We start from the raw sequence: 20,926 nt of genomic DNA, 5'->3' as shown, positions 1-20,926 counted from the left end.
TTTACGTACACGTGCGTGCGCACGCACACACACACACACGATGAAAAACCTCTTTATACGCAGATTTTGCCCAACTGACTTTTTTTTTCCCATTATGGTTTATTGCATGATATTGAATATAGTTCCCTGTGCTATACAGTAGGACCTTGTTGTTTATCCATTCTATATGTAATAGTTTGTGTCTGCTAGTCCTAAACTCCCCACCCAACCATCCCCTCCCTGCTTTTGGCAACTAGAAGTCTGTTCTCTGTGTCTGTGAGTCTGTTTCTGTCTTGTAGATAAGTTCATTTGTGTCATATTTTAGATTCCACTTATCTAAATTCCATATTTAGATAAGTTATATCATATGGTATTTGTTTTTCTTTTTCTGACTTACTTCACTTAGTATAATAATCTCTAGGTCCCTCCATGTCGCTGCAAATGGCATTATTTCATTCTATTTTATGGCTGAGTAATATTGCATTGTGTATATATACCACATCTTCTTTATCCATGCTTCTGTCAATGGACATTTAGGTTGCTCCAATGTCTTAGCTATTGTAAATAGTGCTGCTGTGAACATAGGGGTGCATGTGTCTTTTTGAATTATAGTCCAAACTGACTTTTAATTCCTTTCACTACTACTATCTGCTTATAGAAACATTTATGTTGGGTACTTTTGCACAGTTTACTTTATTTAGGTCAGAGAATCCCTACTTTTGTCTCATGATAGGGTTTGAAGTAGGAGGAAAAACGAAAACCCCAACAGAGATTTCATCATATAAGTATCATTCGTTACATTCCCCTTGGGGCAGAGTGAGCACTACGTAAGAGTGAGGGGTCTTTAGAAAACTAGTCCAACTGCCTTCACACCAGAGATTAATATTCTGCCATTCATTCATCCAATAAATATTTATTGGGTACCTTCTATGTACCAGACACTACCTTAGTGGGGCAGATACACCAGTGAAAATATCAGACACAGTTCTTTGAAAACATTCTAATGAGGTAGAGACCAAACAAATAGGCAAATAAGTAGTAAGCCAGATGATGACACATTCTTTGGAGAAAAACAAAGCAGGGTAGGGTCTATAGGAAATAGAGGAGCGAGGATATTATTTTATACAATATGGTCAGAGAAGGACTCATGGATGACATTTAAGCAGGAAATGAGGAATCAAGACGTGTATATCTGAAAGAGAATTTCAAGCAGAGAGTCTAAGGCAGGCACTTGTTGGACTTTATTTGAAGAAAAGTAAGGGAAGTTTTATGACTGGACCAAAAGGACATAAGGGGTACAATGAGGTTGGACAGGAAGTGCTAGGCACCAGTATCAGAGGCAGTATCAACATCAGGGGTCAGATTAGGCGGGGTACTTTTTCAAAGGATGGAGCAAAGAAAATATATGGTATTCAGAAATGCCACTTACCTGTAAGTGCCTCTGAGGACACTACTTCTATTCTCATCCTCTCTACTCTACAACATTATGCTTTATCCTCTACCACTTAACTGAACCACAAAGTAATAGAATTTTCTTAAGGGATGTTTCCTTAACTTATGATGTGGTGATTTTCTCTCTGTATCTTTGCTCTCTTCTCTGAATTGATGGAGAAACTGAATGGTACTCTGTACTGCATTTCAATAAGTTTTTGTTATAGTGGATTAGAGCAGCTATTAAAATATGACCATTTTCCAATCTAGATTCCTTGGTAAGTTCTTTTCATTTAAGGCTTATTAACATTACCCTGTACCACTGATGTTTTGTTACTACTTGAAAATGTATCCAGAGACTATAAGCAATGAGTTTAGCCAATGACAACAGCAAGCACCTAAATAATCCCCCCTGAGTACACCAGTTAATGCATAGCATAGGTATTCCAAGTATTTAGCAGAAATATAATGTCAGCCTCACGCTGGACCACACAATAGCAGAATGAGCCTATTATTAACAAGGAAAATGAATCACAGAAATACATGGATAAAGAACATTGCATTTATTAATTTCAAAAGTCGACCCAAATACTCACTGTCCATTTTTAAATGCCAAGGCTATTACATTTCCACTAAGATATATAAATTTGTTTGAAAAATCACCTTTTAAATGTCAAAAATGTCTAGTCAAATACTTTTTTTTCAGGGTATTTAGATTCCTTGGCTGTTGAAATGAAAAGCTATTAGCACATATGATTTGTGTTTAGTATATTATAGGTGTGTCCTTGATCATTTATATCCCCTCAGGACTCCGGCAGCTCCCCTTAAACTCTAGTTTCTGATCATGTCTGTCCATTTATCCTCTCATCCGAAACAAGCCCAAATAAATTCTCAGCAGGCCAAATCCCTCTCCATACATGCAGCAGATGCTATTCCCAACCCTTCTTCTACCCTGCTGGAAATGGTAATAAGTTGCTCTTTTGATGAATTCTTGGTCTATTTTTTCCTTCCCTTGTGAATATTCCATACTAATTAGCCTTTTTCTTTCTATTGCCTATATAGAACACAATGATATTTTTCTAATTATGCAATTATATGCCATAAAATAAAAATTTTGAAATATCTGTTAAGCTCCAAGTTCTTCGAGGAAATAAAGGTCATAGAACTAACCTGTAGCAAGAAGAAAAATAAGAGCAGATTTGCTCTTGAAGTCTCCAGGCGCTGTGGTAAGAAATGGGCTCCAGAATGCTTGTCTTCTAAGGAGACCACTGGTTTCTTCTTTGCTCTTTTCTGTGATGAGGTAGCCCACCAGGTGTTTTATAAGATGGCTATTTTGCAAAACTCCTCCCCATGTCTCCCTCCTTTTCACCTAGCTTTCAAAATTGGGGTCCAGGTAAAGAAACTGGCATGTTATCAAATTTTTCTAAACAGTAATTGTGTTGATCTCACAAAGTCTAATTAAATCAAAGGTATGATGAAGCCCAGAGGGCACAGCTAGGGAATTGATCTATAGTGAAACTCGGAAAATACGGGGTAACATTTTATCTCCTGGGGTGATAAAAATGAATGTAAATGCATTGCAATTGATAGAGCATTATCACCAAAGCTAGAATAGGGAACAGGAGGACTGACCAAAAACACCCTGTACACAACATTTTGTATATTTCTATTTTTTTATGGTAAATTCCTACAACTGCAATGGCTGAGTCAAAAGGCATTTGAGGAACAATTTTTCACATCTTCAATACATCATCTCCTATAAAGATTAAAGCAGTTTCATTATGATTTAAAACATTTGAAGATACCTTTTCCTTCTCCTTGCTAATTACAAAATATTCAATTTTCTTAATGGAATCTGCAGTTCTTTGAATATCAATAAGTCTAAGCTCTGTACGTGTATTTTTGTCCATTTGTATTTCTTCTTTGGTGAATTTGATGAATATCACTTCTACATTTTTCTATTCTTTTTGTTTAAAGGAATCTTTTAATGTTATTAATAGACACCATTTTTCCTCTCATACATTTTTCAAATATTTTCTCTCATTTTGTCATTAGTTTTTAAAAATTACAGATTTTTCTTCCATTTTGATCAAGTGATATATATTTTTTCCTTTATAGTTAATGGCTATTGTATCATACTTGTAGTCTTCTCTATCTCAAGATTGTGAAATTATTCATGTATATTAGTTTTCTTCTTATGGTTTTATGTTTTTATTTAACTCTTTGGTATTTCTAGAGTTCAGTTTTGACATATGGTGTAAGTCAATACTTCAACTTGATCCTGTTTTTCAACAGTTCATCGGGTGCCTCTGACAATTTCATTGAACAAATCATCCTTTCCCTACCATACTGGAAATGACAACTTTATAATATATTCAATATTTATACTTTTGGTTTTATTGTAAATCTTTATTTCCTGCTCCACGAATGCTTCTTTACATTCAGATATCAAAACCACACTAGTTATTGTTGCTTTAAAGGATTTATGATATTGCCCTGTGCAGTCTCCAATTGTTACTCTTCTTCTTCGATATTTCCTTGACTTTTCTATCATTTATTTTTCTCAGTGAAACTTGGATTAATTTTTCATAGCTCCAACAGAAAAATTTTATTAAATTTATCAGCTAATTATGGGATAATTGACATCTTTATAACATGGAACTTCTCTGTTTATTCACATTTTTTGTATCCTATTGTAAACATTTTTTTACATGGGCTCACAAATTTTGTTGTTGATTTCTAGTTGCATATCTGATTATTATTGGCAATGTTAATTTTTCCATTGTATTTTTTAAACTTACTGCTGGCATATTAGTTAATAGTTATATACATATATCATTTACTTATATATTATACAGAAAACTATACATATGTTATCTTTTAATAGTTCATACATACACATATAATTTCAATTATTTCAAACTCATTCATTCTAAGTATTGCATAGATTCTCATGTCAGTCCACATTAAAAAAAAATCAAAGAATCAAAATGATAATATAATTTATTTTCTCCATTTCTGATAAGTATTCCTATGTTTTCCCTCTCATTTACTGAGTTGTCTAGAATTTTCAGAACAATTTCCAATAAACGTTCTTACTGAATATGTTCTCTTGTGTGTTTCACCCTTAAGTATGATGCTGGCTCTTGGTCTGAGGAACATACTCTATATCATATTAAGGAAATATTTTTTCTCTTTCTAGCTAACTCTGTTTGTGGGTGCATGTGTGCACCCATGTGTGTCTGATCAGGAAACAGTATTGATTTTATTGAATGTATGCCTGAATCTATTGATAATTATATAGTTTTTTTCATTTTCATCTGTTGCTGTAATGGATTATATTAATAGATTTCACCATTTGATTCATATTTTAATCTCTACATTAAATCTTACTTGGTCTTGATATACTAGTATTCAAAAATGTTGTATTCTATTTCTTAGAACTTTGTTAAGAGTTTTTGCATTTAAAATTATACCTAAGATTGGTCTGTTGCTACTTTTTTGTGCTTTGTCAAGGCTGTTATCTTTGTTACCAGGGTTACAAAAAAGCTTTCATAGTTGCTTTATACTTTGCACAGTTTACATGGTATGGTAATCATCTATATATTGAAGGCTAATACCCATTTTCCTGGGTAACTGTATGAGCCCAGTTATTTTCTTTTACTTCTTTAAACTCTTCATTTTATAGGTTTTATATTTTTTCATGTATCCGTTCAGTTAATTACTCTTTTCATTGAAGATTATTCATTTATATGAGTTTCAAAAGTTTCATCTGCTATTATGTATAATCTTATGACTTTTAGATTTCTATTGATTTGTAACTGTCTCTATGTTCTTTATTAATTTTGTATATTGTGCATTACCTTAATTTTATTGGACTAATAGCAGGGCTTGTCCAATCAGTTCACAGTGAGATAAGAGGCTTGTATCAGGATGTAAATCAATGCACAGCTTCAAGAGAAGCTAGCAATGACACCAAAAAGTTAGTGAGCATCAGCAGTGTCTTTAGTGATTTAGTCAATTTACATTTTTGCACAAACCCCTTGTCTCATAGTAGATAAATTGCAGTCAATTTGAGAATACAACCACGCTGAGCTAGAGCTGGAGCCTTGTTTATTTTATTTTACTTTGCACTCCCTAAAAAATCAGCTTTTCAGTTTACCCATGAAGTCTACAGATTTTGCTTTATTAATTCATGAATTTATGCTTTTATTTGTATTTATTTTCTTATGCTTTCCTTAGGTTTGATTTCTTGTTTTCTTTTTTATTTACCTATTTATTTATGCATTTTATTATCTTTTAATCTTCTGTATGGTTATAAATATTCCTTCAATTACTATTTTGGCCATGTCCCCTCTTAAGTTTTTAAGATATAGTATTCTTATGCTCATTATTTTCTAAAATGTTCTATAATTATGGTCAAATTTCTCTCCTTTAACTTGAATTATTTGCCAGATCTTTTTTGAAATTTTGTTTCATTTTATGTTGTACTTTTGCTCTTGATTTCAAATTGTACTTGTGCGATTGTCGATTGTCAAAAAATATTGCCTAAATGATTTCAATTGACAGATATTTATTGATACTTTCTTTGATACATAACATATTATACATTTTATGTACCTATAAGCTCTGGAAGAGAAGGTAGTTTTTTTCTAGGGTATGGAGTTCAGTATAAATTTATTATCTTTAGTGTCCTTATTTAAATTATCTTGATTATCTGTTAAGAAATAAAATCATTATTGGAGTGTTATCAGTATATTTTTATTCAGAGATTTTGCCTCACATATTTTGATTCTGTTATTTAGCACACAATTCTGATATATCTCCATTGTGGATCAAGCTCTTTTTATATATTATTGTGTATAAAATGACTTGTGAATCCTTTATACTATTTCATGCATTTTACTTTGCTTATTATTTTGAAATTCTTTTTTTAATTGGGGTATAGTTGCTTTACAATGTTGTGTTAGCTTCTGCTGTACAATGAAGTGAATCAACTATATGTATACATATATCCCCTCCTTCTTGGACCTCCCTCCCACTCCCTCCCTCCCATTCCACCCATCTAGATCACCACAGAGCACCGAGCTGAGCTCCCTGTGCTATACAGCATGTTCTCACGAGCTACTTATTTGACACATGGTAGTGTATATATGTCAATCCTAATCTCCCAATTCATCCCACCTCCTCTTCCCCCCGTGTCCTCACATCTGTTTTCTACATCTGCATCTCTATTCCTGCCATGCAAATTGGTTCATCTGTATCACTTTCTTAGATTCCACACATATGCATTAATATACGATATTTGTTTTTCTCTTTCTGACTTACTTCACTCTGTATGAAAGACTCTAGGTCCATCCACATCTTTACAAATGACTCAATTTCGTTCCTTTTTATGGCTGAGTAATATTCCAATGTATGTATGTACCACATCTTCTCTATCCATTCCTCTGTTGATGGACATTTAGTTTGCTTCCATGTCCTGGGTATTGTAAATAATGCTGCAGTGAACATTGGGGTACATGTGTCTTTTTGAATTATGGTTTTCTCAGAATATATGCCTAGTAGTGGGATTGCTGAGTCATATGGTAGTTCTACCTTTAGTTTTTTAAGGAACCTCCATACCGTTCGCCATAGTGGCTGTCTCAATTTACATTCCTATGAAATTCATTTTGTTTATATTTGTTCATATATTTTGTCCAAGTCTTTATTTATACCTTTCCTGAGTCATTTTATTATGGTATATCTCTTGTAAGCAATATACAGCTAGATGTTTTTTTAAGTATATTGTTTTTAAAAACCTCAAAAGCAAAGCAAAATAAAACATAATCTATAATTCTTTATTGACCTTCCCGACTAGGCAGGATGAGTCTATTCAGCATAATTTCACTTTTTTGAACCTTCCCCTGCTTCTCCCAGTACTTGTTTGGAGTTTTAAAATTTTTGGACTAGTTTTTTAAACAAATTATAATTCCTTTAGAAAAGGAATTATTCTGCATAAAAGAATTCTTAATGCCATTTTCATGTTTTGGGGGACTGTACTGAGAACAATTATTAAGACTGGAACATTTGGGGCTTCCCTGGTGGCGCAGTGGTTGAGAGTCTGCCTGCCAATGCAGGGGACACGGGTTCGAGCCCTGGTCTGGGAAGATCCCACATGCCGCAGAGCAACTAGGCCCGTGAGCCACAACTACTGAGCCTGCGCGTCTGGAACCTGTGCTCCGCAACAGGAGAGGCCGCGATGGTGAGAGGCCCGCGCACCGCGATGAGGAGTGGCCCCCACTTGCCGCTGCTAGAGGAAGCCCTCCCACAGAAACGAAGACCCAACACAGCCAATAAATAAATAAATAAATGAGTAAATAAATAAATAAAATTAAAAAAAAAAAAAGACTGGAACATTTGAATTGTTTTACTATTTGCTATTAATTCATCTGTACCATGATTTCCCTGTTCTTTTGTTCTTTATTTCTGCTAATATACGTTTTGAAATTAGTTTTGTTTTAAATGAAATAATACCCACACAGAAGAGTGCTGAAAGTATACATATTACAGCACAATGAATTATCCCAAAGCAAATACCCGTATAATCACTATCTAGGTCAAGGAATAAAATATTTCCAGATAGCAGAAGCTCCTTTCATGACCTCTCAATCACTACCCACTTTTTCCCCCAACAATGACCATATCTTAGTCTCTACAACTATGGTCTAATAATAAATGAAATTAAATGATATGCATTATTTTATGTGGGGCTTCTTTCATTCAATATTATGTGTTGAGATATGAATCTATGGTGTATTCCTTTTCACTTCTGTATAGTGTTTCAATATATGAGTATGCCACAATTTGTTTATACATTCTACTGTTTGAGGAGTTTCCAGTTTGCAACTTCTATGAATAATGATCGCATAACTATGCTTATATATACCTATAGTGAGGATAAGCATTCATTCCTGATTAGTATACATCTCAGTATAGATTTCCTTTTTACTTTCTTGACTTTGCCTTTTGAAATGCAAAGTTTAACTTACTAATTTTTTCCTTTATTGTAAGTGCTTTTGGTATTATATCTAAGAAATTACTGCCCAACCCACAATATGAATATTCATTCCTATATTTTTTTAAGAGTTGTAATTTTAGGTCTGTGATGCATTTCGAATTAATTGTTGTGTATGGTATGAAGTAGGGACTGAAATTCATATTTTTGCATGTGAGTATCCAATTGTCCCATAGTTTTTTGTTGAAAAGACTATTTCTTTTTCATTGAATGATGTTGGCAACTTTGTTGAAAATCAGTCGACTATAAATGTAAGGGCTTATTTCTGGACTTTCATTTTTATTCCATCAATTTATATGTTCTTACCTATGCTAGCAAGACACTGATACTGACTTCATTACTGTAGCTTTGTTGTAAGCTTTGAAATTGGGAAGTGTAAGTCCTCCAACGTTTTTCTTTTTCAAGATTGTTTTGGTAATTCTGGATCCCTTGCCTATCTATATGAATTTTAGCAATTTCTGCAAAAGAGCCACCAGGGATTTTGACTGGGATTATGTTGAATCTTTACAATAATTTAGGGAATATAGTTATCTTGAAAATATTAAGTCTTCTAATCCAATTAAGTTCATTCAAACATGGGATGTTTTTCATTTATTTATGTCTTCTTTAATTTCTTTCAGCAATGCTTTATGGTTTTCAATGTACAAGTCTTGCACTTCCTTCATTAAATTTGTTCCTAAGTATTTTCTTTTTCTTAATGCAATTGTTAATAGAGTTGTTTTCTTAATCTCATTTTCAGTATATTTATTCCTAGTGTATAAAAATATAATTAAACTTTGTATGTTGATCTTATTTTCTACAATCTCACCAAATTTTTAATTAATTCTAGTAGTTTTAATGTCTTTTATTTATTTTTCTTGTCTAATTGACCCAACTATATCCTCCAGTACAGTGTTGAGTAAGTGGTGAGAGCAGACATTCTTATCTTGTTCCTTATCTTAGAGGAAAAACATTCGGTTTTTCTGCATTAAGTATGATGATGTTGATTGTAGATTTTTCATAGAAGACCTTTATCAGGTTGAAGAATTTTACTTATAGTCTTATAAGGTTTTATCATGGGGTGTTGGATTTTGTTAAATGATTTTTCTGCATCAATAAATATTATGTAGTTCTGTCCATAATTCTACTAATACAATGGATTACATTCATTTTGAGAAATTAAAACAAACTTTCATGCCTATGAAAAATTCCACTTGTTCAAGATGTATAATTTTTTTTAAATATGTTGTTGGATTCAATTTTCTAGTATTTTGTTGAGGATTTTTGTCTATATTCATAAGAGACATTAGTCTGTAGTTTCATTATGATGTCTTTGTTTTTGATATTAGGGTAGTGAATGAATGGTGAATGAATTAGAAGTCTTCCTATTTTCTGCAAGAGTTTGCTAATAATTACTATTAATTCTTCTTTAAATGTTTGGTATTAGCCAGTGAAGCCATCTGGGCCTGGGATTATCTTTATGGAACGATTTTTATGGCTAATTTCATCTTTTTGTGTGTTATAGTTCTATTAAGATTTTCAATTTTTTCTTGAGTCAATTTTGGTAATTTATTTTTTTCTGGGAATTTTTCCGTTTCATATAGTTATCAAATTTGTATACAGTTGCTTATAGTATTCTTTTATAAATATTTTAAAAATCCTGTGAGGTTGGTAGTAATGTTCCCTCTTTCATTCCTGATTTTACTAATTTGAATCTTTGCTCTTTTTTTCTAAGTCTACCTAAAGGTATGTTAATTATGTTGATCTTTTCAAAAAACCAACTTTTGGCTTTGTTGATTTTCTCTATTTTTAAAAATTTTCTATTACATTTATTTCTACTCTAATCTTTATTATTCCCATACTTCTGCTTTCTTTGAGTTTACTTTGCCCTTCTTTTTCCAATTTCTTAAGTTGGGAGGTTAGATTATTTAATTTCTTTATTTCTACCATGGACTTTATGGCTATAAATTTTCCTTTAAACATTGCTTTTCCAATGTTTATCACAATGTATATCCCAAACATTTTGGAATGTTATATTTTCAATTTCATTCATCTCAAAATATTTTCTGATTTCTTCTTTGATCCATTGGTTATTTAAGAATGTGTTTTTAAATTTCCACATGTTTATGAATTTCCCAAATTTCTGTTTGTTATTGATTTCTAATTTAATTACATTGTGGTCTGAAAACATACTTTGAATGATTTCAATTATTTTAAAACTGTTGCGACTTCTTTTATGGCCAGCTTATGGTCTATACTGAAGAACATTCCTTGTGTTCTTGAGATTATATGTTCTGTTGTTGAGTGGAGGGTTCTATAGGTATCAGTTATGTCTGATTTCTTAATAGTGTTGTTGAAGTCTTCTATATCCTTGCTGATTTACTCTCTAGTTGTTCTGTTCTACTCTATTCTTTTCTACTCTAGTCTATTCTAAATGGTATATTGATGTCTGCAACTATTATTGTTGAATTTTCTAGTTCTCCCTTCAGTTCTGTCAGTTTTTGCGTAATATATCTTGAGGACCTGTTGTTAGATACATATATATTTATAATTGTTATATCATCCTGATAAATAGACCCCTTTATCATTAAAAATAGTCCCTTTTATCTCTATTAACATTTTCATCTTAAATTCTATTTTGTTTGATATGATATCAGTATGTCTACTCTAGCTTTCTTATGGTTGTTATTTTCATGGTATATCTTATACATTTTTTCATCTTTTAGACAATTATATTTTTTAATATAAAGTGTGCTTCTTATAGACAGCACATAGTTGAATCTTGTTTTTTTTTTTAAATCAATTCTGACAACCTCTTTCTTTTGATCAAATTCTTTAATTCATACACATTTAATGTTATTTTGCTATAGGTGATTTTATGTTTGTCATTTTACTTTTTGTCTTCTATATGTCTCATTTAATGTTCCTCTGTTCCTCCTTTACTGACTTCTTTCCTAGTAAGTGGATATTTTCTAATACACATTTTAACTCATTTTTTGTTTATTAACTATATTTTTGAGTTATTTCCTTAATGGGTGCTATAAGTTTACAATAAAAAACTTATTAGAGGCTACTTGGGCTTCCCTGGTGGCGCAGTGGTTGAGAGTCTGCCTGCCAATGCAGGGGACACGGGTTCGAGCCCTGGTCTGGGAGGATCCCACATGCCGCGGAGCAGCTACGCCCGTGAGCCGCAATTACTGAGCCTGCACGTCTGGAGCCTGTGCTCCGCAACAAGAGAGGCCGCGATAGTGAGAGGCCCGTGCACCGCGATGAGGAGTGGCCCCCGCTTGCCACAACTAGAGAAAGCCCTCGCACAGAAATGAAGACCTAACACAGCCATAAATAAATAAATTAATTAAAAAAAAAAAAAAAAAACAACTTATTAGAGGCTACTTCATATTTTATACTTACTTAATTCCAGTGAGATATAGAAAATATGTCCTACTATAGCTCCATTCCTTGTCTCCTTCTTTGTGCTCTTACTGTCATATATAGTATGTCTATATGTATTCCAAACCCAACAATACAATGTTATAATTGTTGTTTTATATAATCATATGTCTTTGAAGAAACTAAGAAAAAATATCTTTATAAAGTTTTTATATTGATTTTCTTATTTATCATTTCCAGTTCTCTTTATTTTTTGTGTGGATTCAAGTTATTATTGATGTCACTTCATTGCTCTACTATAGTGTTATTCTCTCCAATTTTTAAATATATGGTCTTTTATTATTTTTACATAATTTCCTATAGAGGCAGTCTTTGTTTTTTCATGTAGATTCAAAATACTATCTGGTGTCCCTTCCTTTCAGTTTGAAGAAATTCCTTTAGTATTTCTTGTAAGGTGATTTTCCTGCTAGCAATTTTCTCAGCCCTTGTTTGAGAATGTCTTTATTTCACCTTCTCTTCTGAAACATAGTTTTACTGAACATAGGATTCTTGGTGGACAGTTTTTTGTTTTTTTTTAATTTAAGCACTTTGAATATATTATCTCACTGCCTCCACACTTGATTATTTCTGATGAAAACTAAGCTAGTAATCTTATTGGTGTTCTCTTGTTGTGATAAGTCAGTCTTCCTCTGCTGCTTTCAACATTTTCTCTTTGGCTTTCACTTTCAACATTTTAATAATAATGTGTCTATGCATGGGCCTCTTTGTGTTTATCTTACTTAGAATTTGTTGAGCTTCGTGGCAGTGTAGATTAATATGTTTTCACAATATTTGGTAAGTTTTCAACCATTTATTAAAATATTTTTTCTGCCCCCTTCTCATTCTCCATTCCTTTTGATACTTTCATTACACATATGTTGGCGCACTAAATGAGGTCTCTGAGGCTTTGTTTATTTTCCTTTATTTTTTTCATTCTGTCCTTTAGGTTATATAGTTTCTAGTGATCTCTCTTCAAGTTCACAAGTTCTGTATTCAGCCAGCCCAAGTATACTATTGAGCCCTCTAGTGAATTTTTCACTTCAGGTATTGTACTTTCAACTACAGAATTATTATTTCGTTCATTTTTATAATTTCTGTCTCAATGATATTTTTTATTTGATGAGTCATTGTCATCATACTTACTTTTAATTCTTTAAATATGGTTTCATTTAGTTCTTTGAATGCATTTATCATTGCTGCACTGAAGTCTTTGTCTGCTATGTCTAACATCTGGGTCCCCTCAAAGGTAGTTTTATTGCCTGCTATTTTTTTTTCCCATACAAAGATCACACTATCTTGTTTCTCGAAATGTCTCATGATTTCTTGTTGAAAACTTGACATTTAAGTTATTGTAGTAAGTCTGGATTCTGATTAGTTCCCCTCTCCCATTCCGGGGCTTTTTAATGTTGCTGGGGGGTTTTGTTAGTTTATTTGCTTGGTGGCTTGCATGGACAAATTCTGTGAAGTATATTTTCCCTGTGGTGTGTAACCTCTGATGTCACTGCTCAGATTTTTTCCCCTTCTTTTATATATATATTTTAAATTATTTATTTATTTATTTGGCTGCACCAAGTCTTACTTGCGGCACTCAGGATCTTCATTGCCACGTGCGGGATCTTTAGTTGCAGCATGCGGGATCTTTTAGTTGCAGCATGCCAGCTCTTGGGCATATGCTGTGATATTCCATTGGAGGTGGAGACAAGGGTAATGGGGTGGCCTACCTTTTGTAGAGTAATACCACACCCTACCAATTGGAGATGTAAGAGGGTGGCAGCCCTATTTTTCGGTATTTCCCCTTATGGCATGGAAACTCTGCCCTACAAGCAGGAGCTGGGAATGGAAACAATCTGAGCTCCAGTGTCCTGGGCTTTTTGCACCTGGAGTAGACCCTCTTTGCTACAATGAGTTAGATGGAGCTTTGGAAAAAGGGTCTTGTTTAGACCATGCTTCTACAATCTGTGGAGCTCTCTTCTTTACTATACTCCACAGCTACATCTGGTGTAGACATGGAGTAATATGCCTTCTGTAGGGGCTTCTCAGATTTCTCAACTCACTTTCTTATGGTACAGGTTTGGGAGCCCAGGTGATGCTTTAGAGTTGAATAGTCATAAACCTTTGAAAACAATGTTTGTGTTTCCTTCAGTGTTATAATCTCTTCAAAGACTTCCTAGGATTTTAGGTTATTAGCTCCTGGCTTGTTTTATGTCCAGAAAAATATAAATAACCAAAATCAAAGTGCTTCCATAGACAACATTCTTAAACCTGTTGACTCTCCTCTTATTCATTGGTCTTTGTGCCTTACCCATCTCTCTTTCACTGAGTTCAGTGGTGCCTATCTTGAAGTCACCTGAAACAACAGGCTTGGGTGGGAAGACAACACCCTTAGTTTGATACTGCTCCTGGGCTGGTTCCCTTTGTCTTACAGAGAAGACTAGAACGAGGCACTTGAGAAAAACACAGTCTTTTGCCCTAAGTTGGTGGGAGAGAAAAATTGTTTTTTTTCAAAGCTGTCATCCCAGGGTATTTAAATTTCTGGTTCAAGGAAGAATGAGCCTCCCTTAACAGAGCTGTATATCTTTTCCCTTTGCTTGAAAAATAACTAATTCTTGCCTGAGTTCTCTGTTGAAGAATTTTTAACATAAAGGCCAAAAAATATCCAGTAAACTCCTATATTTTCCAATGACTTTTTCTAGAACTAAAGGCTGAGTAAGAACATGATCATCCTTCTAAGGTATCATAGATGATACCTCTAACAAATATTTTGCTCTTATTTGTATAATAAGGGTCATATGCTTTTCAGCCACAATATCTATGTTTTCACTGCTCCCTGACCAATCACCTAGACAATGCCTTCAAATTTTAGGTGTTTGCAATTGTAGTGCCTACCTTATATATTAATTAAAGTTCAATTTAACCTGCTTTGAAAATGAGACTCCAAAATAGGATGGCTTAAGTAGGTAGAATTTTATCTCTTTCATACAACAGTGAAGAAGCAGGCAATCCATGGTAGGGCACCTCTACCATCCTCAACACACAGATTTCGTCTTTGGCTCTAGGGTATTTTGTATAGCTCTCATAAACTTATCTGCATCTCAGCTGGTAAGAAGGGAGGAATTGAGGTCAATTTGCTCATTCTCTTTAAGGATACAGCCAGGAAGGATACACCCATCACTTTCACTGACATCCTATTGGACAGAACTTAATCTCATGGCTATATCTAGCTGCAAGGGAGGCTGGGAAATGGAATCTTTGGTTAGGTAATCACTTACCCATCTAAAACTTGGGAATAATATTGAAAGATGAACCAGTAAATGGATTTTGATTAATAACTACATATCTCTGCCACACCAAGTATTGGATTATAATTAGGTAGACATGTCTTCTGCCTAAGATTTTTTTTTTTTTCTTTGTCAGTCTAGAGTTTATCAAGTTCATTGTGCTTTTCAAAGAACTAGCTTTTGGTCTGAGGGGATGGATTTTGTGGATTTTTCTGTTTTTTTCTTTTCTTTTTATTTATTATTTATTTATTTTTGGCTGCATTGAGTCTTCATTGCTGAGGGTGAGCTTTGTCTAGTTGCAGCAAGCAGGGACTACTCTTGGTTGCAGTGTGCAGGCTTCTCACTGTGGTGGCTTCTCTTATTGCCGAGCATGGGTTCTAGGCACGTGAGCTTCAGTAGTTGCAACACACAGGCTCAGTAGTTGTGGGTTGTGGTCTCTAGAGCGCATGCTCAGTAGTTGTGGCGCATGGGCTTAGTTGTTCTGAAGCATGTGGGATCTTACCGGACCAGGGCTCGAACCCGTGTCCCCTGCATTGGCAGGCAGATTCTTAACCACTGCATCACCAAGGATGTCCCTGTCTAAGATTTTGAAGGGAAAATATCTGAATTCTTACAACTCAGACCAAGAAAGAAGGATAAAGAATACATAAAAAAAAAAACACACAATCATTTCAGTGATCCTTCGTCTGAGTTGGAGTGGGAAGAGAACCGGAATTGGAAAGTCCCAGCTTTGTCTCCTCATCATTTCTTCTCTGTGATGTTCAAGAAGTTACTCCTCATAAGTTCTGGCTTTCACTTTGCTTGGTTCTTGCACCAAGAACAGGCGGAGGCTGCATTCAGTTTCCTTCTTTCTCTAGGTGCATGCCATGCAAACTTTTGCTCACTTTAGTAAGCAGAACTTTGGAACACCAAATAACCCTCATGGTGTTTCTCTTGTTTGCAATATGCAGACAGAATTTTGTGATCTCCACAGAGGTGAGAATTTCTAGGCCATACACAGTAAGATGTCCAAAATTTTCATTGTCCACCTTTCCTCTTAGCTTGGAGAAAATTGTTAATTAAAAAGAAGTAACTGGAAAGAAGACAAAAAAAAAGAAGTGAATGGTACCATTCACTGTCAATTAATGCAGAAAGCTTAGCAATATAGCTCAAAATAAGAAGGAAAGAGACTCTCAATATTAAAAGGCAAGGTCACTAGTTCATTAAAACAATGGTTCAATGTTATGTTAATAAGGGGAATACATACCTCTTATAAGGGTCAGATGAGATTAGGTGAAAAGGAAATTCATCATTGTGGTTTTTGAAAAGTGTTTTGGAAACCTCTAGGAGAAAACTGCCTTTAATAACACACACTTTAATAACACACTACCACTACAGTCTCCACCATCATTTCTACGTTCACCATCTAGTCTCATCCAAAGGACCAAAACTGAGTCTTCACTCATCCGTAAATTAGTAGCTCACAAATACAATCATCTTCCCTTTGTGAAATAGCAGTAATTGGGCAGAGAAGAAAAGTCACTGATATCAATAGTTAGTCTGTGCCTAATATGGTTAAATTATCAAGATGTAAGGAAGGGCTTGTTGAGGTTGAGAATTGATTCTAGGATGAGGGGCAGCAGATCTTGGAGGAAAACATAAGTTGGAGGAAAGTACTAAAGAGAGAAAGCTGCAGGGAGGAAAGGATGAGGAGGCAGGGAACAAAGGCATAACCATGAAACCCAGCCTTTATTCCTCACCAGAATCCAAGGCAAATGACCTTGGCAGTGGTCATTTAATAAAGGAGCAGTCACTCTAATGGATATAAGGTCTTTCCTTTTTCCACCTCTGTACAACTTGAAAACAACTATGGTAACTCTTTATTAAAAAACTGTTTGAAACTTCATCAGGGCCTCTTAAGTGTGTGTTTGATTCAGGAAAATGTAAGCTGGTCCTTATCTCCAGTGGGTGTGTATGGGGGTGGGGAGGTGGTATTCTTCTCTTGCTGATTGTCTTACAGGCTTTCTAGCATCCAGTGGTGGATAAAGGTTACAAATGTACAGACTATACCTCCTATCTTTCCTTCACCATCACTTCCACACAATCCAACAGCCAGTTCTTTCTGCTCTACCTTCAAATTTGTTTCCCAATCCAAACACTTTTTGCCTTCTTCATCTCTCCCTCTCCAGTTAAAACACTATCATCCCTCACCTGCCTACTGAAATAGCGTTCTAACTGGCCACCTGCTTCTACTCTTGCTTCTTCAATTAGGAGCCAGAGTCATCCTTAAAAACATAAGTCAGATCAACATAAGCCAGCATGGCAGGCTTGAAATTCTCCAATGGCTTGTAAAACCCCTGGGATATAACCCTCACACCCTTCAGTCCAGGCAATCTCCTGCCACTCTCTCCATTGCTCACTCTGCACCAGCCTCACTGGCCTTCTTTCATCAAGCCAAACTTCATTTCTGCTGAAGGATCTTAGCCTTGCACTTCCTGTTCTCTCTGCCTGGCATGCGTGGGGGAGATTTTCTTTCTTTTTAATTTTCTGTTTACTTTTGCAAGCTCCTTGTACCTAGACAAAGCCTGCATGTAGTAAACCCTGAATGTGTAACCTATGGTAAGGGGTTTGGAGTGCTCACTGAAGTGGCCCACATTTTTAAAAAGGTAATAATCAATGGGTTGAAGATTATATTGTTGGCAGAAGTATGTAAGCATACTATTAAGATACATAATTCAACTTCTAGGAATCTTTTTTAAGATAGAGTAATCCAAAATATGAAGAAGTGCATAAATATGTTTATTGACGTGTTTTTTATAGTAGCACAATTTGGAAAAAAACTAAAATATCCAAAATAGCATAACAGTTAAGTAAATTTAACAACTCAGTAGAATACAATTGTTTCAGTCAGGATTCTCTACATAAAAAGAACCAACAGGAGATAGTTATAGTATATATATCTTGTTGAAGATATAGAGAGAGGAGAGAGAGAGAGAGAAAGAAAGAGAGAGAAAAATTTATTTAAGGAATTGGCTAATGCAGTTGTGGCAGCTGGCAACTCTGAAATCTGTAGGGCAGGCTGTAAATTCAAGTAAGAGTTGATGATGCTGCAGTCTTGAATCCAAAATCTATAGAGCAGGCCAGTAGGCTGGAAACTCAGACAGGATTTCTATCTTGCAGTCTTGAAGCAGTATTTCTTCCTTTTGGGAAATCTCAGTCTTTACTCTTAAGGCCTTCAACTGATTGGGTGAGACCAACCCACATTATGGAAAGTAAACTTCTTTATTTAAATCCACCAATTGTAAATGTTAATCACAATAAAAAGAATACCTTCACAGCAACTCTAGACAAGTGTTCGACCAAACAACTAGGCACCATAGCCTTTCCAAGTTGACACATAAAATTAACTGTCATGATAATGCTGTCATTTAAAGGAATGGTTAAGTGGGTTATGTGATCATGTGAAAAAATGTTTAGACATGATGTTAAGAAAAAAGCAGAATGCAAAACTCCATGTATCCCTTGGTTATGGCGAGGTTAAAAATGTGTAAGAAAAAAGACTGAAATAAAAACACCAAAATGCTAGTAATTTTGAGTTAGAGAGGTAAGATTATGTGTGATATTTTTCTCACATGCCTAAAAATTTTATAATGTGATTATATTATTTTTATGATGGAAACATAAAATTTTAATAGGAAATTCTCCCTTGATGCTTATGTTTATAATGGAAAAAATAAAACTTTAATAGAAAATTATTCCTCAATGGTTAAATTATTTTTAAAAAAAAGAGGCAAGACAACAACTTCGTGACAGTAAAGACATTAAATACTCAGGCTTTTTAGTGACAGGAGAATTACCACATATGCAGAGTCTTAATATTTTAAAGACTGTCTGAACTATAACTTGGCAATCAGGCCTATTTCTGGAGAGGTCAAAAATTCCTGAAGACCCTAACCCAGCATAAGCAGAGGTATTTATGAAGATTTGGAAGTACCTTTGAGATCTGAAGACACATTTCCTCTACTTCTTCCCCTAGAACTTTTGGCCACAGAAGATAAAATGAGCTTCCTAATTGCCACTCATGCTCAAACTGAAAGAACAAACTAGGGTCAGTCCCATACAAAACTTCTGCCAACAATAAAATCTTCAACCCATTGGTTATTATCTTTTTTAAAAGTGTGGGCTACTTCAGTAAGCAAATCTAGACTTCTCAGCATAGGTGGCACATTCAGTGCTTGCTATGTGCCAAAGAGTAGGTAAAGTTTTGGTGATTTGGGCATCCTGTATTTTATCTAGCAAACCTATTTCCAATGATTAATTAATCAGTCTCTATTATTTTCCTAACATCCATCCAGCAGCTTCTCTTTTTGTATATGACCTAGCTTCTCTCCTCACTGGTAAGATGTAAAAAAAATAAACACAAGATTGATATTTGTGACCATGAATTTACAACAGAATTTATCTTGTTGGTTGTATGACTTTCAACAGCGATGCTTTTGCCCAAGTGACAGTAGAGAAAAGACAAAGATTTGGGTTGAAGTGGCAAAGACTAGAGGAGCAAATATAGTATATTTTTAAGAAATTATAAATTATACACCATGGACTCTAGAATAGATGAAGGGAGTGAAGGCAGAGTAGAGATGGCAGAAAGAGAAAGTGAAGTATTATTCTATGGACTAGAAGGGCCAAAGAGTTTCAGAAAGTCACAGAAGGGAATTTTAAGAAAACAAACTGGAAGAGTAAGTGGTTTTATTGAGGAAGGGAAATACCTGAATTAATTATTTTGGAGTTTAGAAAGCTATAGGTAATTCACAGAGTGGCTATGGAAGTCAGTGAGCAAAATGAAATACAAAACATCATTGTACCTGAGAAGGTCAAGGAATAGAGAAACCTGGGTGTTATATAGATCATCCACTTAGCTACAGAAGTCATCCCAAATTTGGGATGCAAAGGAAAGGTATAATGCAGGTGCCAAAGTCTGCAGTGAATGAGTGAAGTGCCAAGATGCTAGAAGGTTAATAGACGATAGCATAGAATAGGAAGAGTGGGTGGTAGAGTTACATGGCATAAATGGCAGAAAGGATGGATTTTTAAAATGGTGGAGAAAACTTGAGACTATAATCATCTTATATTCATTTAAAACCTTTAGCACAAGTTTCTATTTTCTTACAGTAATTACCATCAACCCCCTTACCAACTGGTATTAACACTTCTTGAAACTTGAGTTGTGCCCTCTAGCTTCCACTACACAAGGCTAAGTGTGACACCTCCTCATTTTCCATCTCTGGGTAATGTAAGTTTACACTAATTTCCAATGATGGTCATCTCATAGGGTTTATGTCCAATCCAGGATTCTCCAGCGAAGTGCTGTTTAATAGAAGTTTCTGCAAAGACAAAAATATTCTCTACCTATGCTTCCAACATGGTAGCCAAATCATTCCCAGGGCCATTTTCAGAACCAAAAGCTTAAATAGAAAATTGTCCTTCATCTTCTTGTTGTGGCTCTTCCTTCTCTGTCCCTTCCCCTATTTCCTTTGGTCCAAAACTCTTCTCTGGGATTCAGAAAACAATATACAGAAATGCCTGTGTCTGTGGTTCTAAATCTGAAACCCAAGGCTATCCAAGGTGTCATGGATGGGTGTCAGGAGTCCATGAACTTCCTGGGGATGTTTGCAAAGGTCATGCACATGTGAATGTGCATTTTTCTGGGAAAATTATCCAAAGTGTTTATCTTTCTTAAAGGTATATGAAACCCAAAAAAGTTAAAAAGTTCTTGTCTATAGAGAACATATAA

The sequence above is a fragment of the Balaenoptera musculus genome, chromosome 1, assembly GCF_009873245.2.
Source record: "Balaenoptera musculus isolate JJ_BM4_2016_0621 chromosome 1, mBalMus1.pri.v3, whole genome shotgun sequence".
Lineage (NCBI taxonomy): Eukaryota > Metazoa > Chordata > Mammalia > Artiodactyla > Balaenopteridae > Balaenoptera > Balaenoptera musculus.
This window is presented reverse-complemented; position numbering follows the sequence as displayed.